This window comes from Convolutriloba macropyga, unplaced genomic scaffold, assembly GCF_964194025.1.
Source record: "Convolutriloba macropyga unplaced genomic scaffold, txConMacr16.3 SCAFFOLD_4142, whole genome shotgun sequence".
NCBI lineage: Eukaryota > Metazoa > Xenacoelomorpha > Acoela > Convolutidae > Convolutriloba > Convolutriloba macropyga.
In genome coordinates, this window is record NW_027450930.1 from 2,501 (window position 1) to 5,568 (window position 3,068).

Below are 3,068 nucleotides of genomic sequence, written 5' to 3' on the forward strand. Positions count from 1 at the left end.
TCTCATTTTGTTTAGAATCAACAAGAAGAATTCCGAGGAAAACTTCTGCTCGATTCATTAACAAGATTTGCCAAAAGACGACAACTACACTACTCGGTAGCCGAGAATATAATATCAAGGCATTGAGTATGGTAACGCTCACTCCAGTTCCCCTTCAACAGTTTCACGTACTTTTCACTCTCTCTTCAGAGTGCTTTTCAACTTTCCCTCACGGTACTTGTTTACTATCGGTCTCGCTTTATAATTAGCTTTTGGAGAGACATATCTCCAGCTTCGAGTTGCACTTTCAAACAACTCTACTCATAGGAATGAGCCATTATGACTGGTATCGAAAATGACCTTTACAGGATTTTCACCTTCTTTGATGCTACTTTCCAGTAGACATCAGGACAAATTCACCAGTCTAGCATCAAACCATACCGGACACCGAGAAATGTTGCCATTTCTCTTCCCGATGAGCTTTTCCCTGTTCATTCGCCATTACTAAGGGATTCTCAGTTGATTTCTTTTCCTCCCCTTACTGATATGCTTAAGTTAAGGGGGTTCTCTCGCCCAATTCAGGTTATGTAGTTGATTGTCTCTTAATTGGTTCACTGACCAATATGAGACAGAAACCGATTCAGCAGTTTTGTTCGCTACTACTATCAAACACAGGTCGAAGTTTCCATTCAGTCATTAATTCCAACTTTCAAATGTTGTTGTTTCAGCTTTCGCTTACTAGAAGCAACATAATACTCGCTGCAATACAGACCTCGGGAAACCCTCACCGTGAATAAGGTTCACTCACATATTTCACTACATTTTGCGTGGGATTGGAGATGAGGCTACTCGTTCTTGCTCAGTACTAGGCTGAAAATTAACGAAACTTCGTTACAAACGTTCACATGTTGATGTTTCCGCTTTCGCGTACTCGAAACAACATAATACTAGTCTTTGTAATTTAGTTTCATAATTTCAACTGTTCTCATGCAGAATTTTTGCTCATTCTTATCCCAAATTTTGACCTGGCTACTAGTTACACTCCTTGTACTTATTGCAAAATGACCACAAATTTCAACAGCTTTCACATGTTGCTGTTTCGGCTTTCGCTTACTACAGTCAACATAATACTCGTTGCAAAATAAGTGCTCGGCATCTGCAATTTTCCAAAGACGAAGTTTCGCCAGTTCAATTTTCGCTCGCCAATTATGGCTACTAATTCACACGGTACTGAGCTCAACAACATTAAATTTGTTCAGCAAGACTTTCACATGTTGATGTTTTGGCTTTCGCCTACTAGAAGCAACATAATACTCGTCTTGTTAGCTCATTCAATGAGAATAGCTTTTCCCGTTGAGAATTTTTGCCTTCAATTGGCGTTGTAGTGAGTTTGGCTACTCAGATCACCAAATACTTGTGACAATTCGAACCAGAAATGTTTTCAATTTTCACATGCTGATGTTTCGGATTCAACCTACTAGAAGCAGCATAATACTTGTATTCAACAATTTCTGTATCAAATCCCAGTTTTCTCTGGTGCATCTTTGCCAAACTATTCCAAACTGCCTGAGTCTGAATACCAATTACAGGTACTAGTAAATGCACGTTACTAAGGACTATATAGTTCTAGGTTACTGTACACAACGACGTTCACATGTTGATGTTTCAGCTGCCGCTTACTAGAAACAACATAATACTTATCGTGCATACCTTTCCATAACTTGTCCTTTTCAGATGCATTAGTTTCCCTTTGTCTTGGCTTCTACAGTCAGACTGGCTACTAGTAACAGCACAGTACTAATCACATATCGTTCTACAGTTTGCAGACAACTTTCACATGTTGATGTTTCAGCTTTCGCCTACTAGAAACAACATAATACTCGCTGTATACATTTGTAGTTCTCTATGTAACTTTCATGTGAAGAAGTTTCGCCAGTCTTTTTGACTGTCTCAAATCTGAGTCATGCTTAGGCTACTAGTTGCTTCATAGTACTTATCGCCTCGAGATCATTGAACAAAACTTGATTTTCACATGTTGCTGTTTCAGCTTCCGCTTACTAGAAACAACATAATACTAGTCTCATTAAGTTCCGTCTCTTTGCAATTTTCTTATGAAGAAAATTCGCCATCACAATGACTCCAGCAGTTCTTGATCAAGGAATGCAATCATTGATCAGAATGCTATTATTTGAATCGGTTCTGCTTTAAGTGTTCCAATTTTATTGGAAGCACCAACAATAGAACATCAATGTGTTCAATCGAGAGTTATATAACCCTGAATCGGACGCAGTCAACAGCCGAAGCCGAGACCGCCTTTTGCGTTAGAGAGGTCGGTAAACAAATCTTGCGATTCATACCGAATTAACACATATAGCTGTGCTCCTCTTCGTAAAGCGAGCCAAGTGATCCCCTGTTGAAGGATGTATTTGGACCAATCTAGTAGCATTTGGTTTCCAACAAGCTCTCCCAAGTTAGCTTACTTATTGGGCTTTTCAACCAATTCGGTTGGCTACAAGCATCATCAAAGTACTAGCCACAGTTTGATCGCAAAATTCTACGACTTTCACATGTTGATGTTTCGGCTTGCGCTTAGCCTACTATAAGCAACATAATACTAGTCATATCATAGAGCGTGATCAGCTTGTGACGTTCTCATGATGAAGTTTCACCAACAGTGTCTCACTTCGAGCTTAAATCCAGCTACTAGTAACTACACAGTACTGACTGCAACGATAACTTTTATCTATACCTTTCACATGCTGCGCTTTCGGCCAGGGCCTACTAACGTCAACATAATACTCGATATAAACTTTTGTTCATGATGCAGCTTCCCCATGCAGAAGTTTCGCCTTCAAATGCTCTCTTGGCCATATGACGTAAGAAAAGGTTACTAGTAACATCACAGTACTAGCCACAGTTTGATTGCAAAATTCTACGACTTTCACATGTTGATGTTTCGGCTTGCGCTTAGCCTACTAGAAGCAACATAATACTAGTCATATCATAGAGCGTGATCAGCTTGTGACGTTCTCATGATGAAGTTTCACCAACAGTGTCTCATTTCGAGCTTAAATCCAGCTACTAGTAAC

General features: G+C 39.7%; 2 pseudogenes; both read right to left on the bottom strand.

The window, feature by feature from the left end:
- The window catches only part of LOC142356285 (large subunit ribosomal RNA), a pseudogene marked incomplete at its 3' end in the record, with an annotated part of 3,066 nt that extends 2,500 nt beyond the window's left edge, over nucleotides 1–566 (bottom strand).
- Nucleotides 567–2,249: 1,683 nt separating this feature from the next.
- LOC142356284 (5.8S ribosomal RNA) lies at nucleotides 2,250–2,401 on the bottom strand (annotated as a pseudogene).
- Nucleotides 2,402–3,068: the final 667 nt, after the last annotated feature.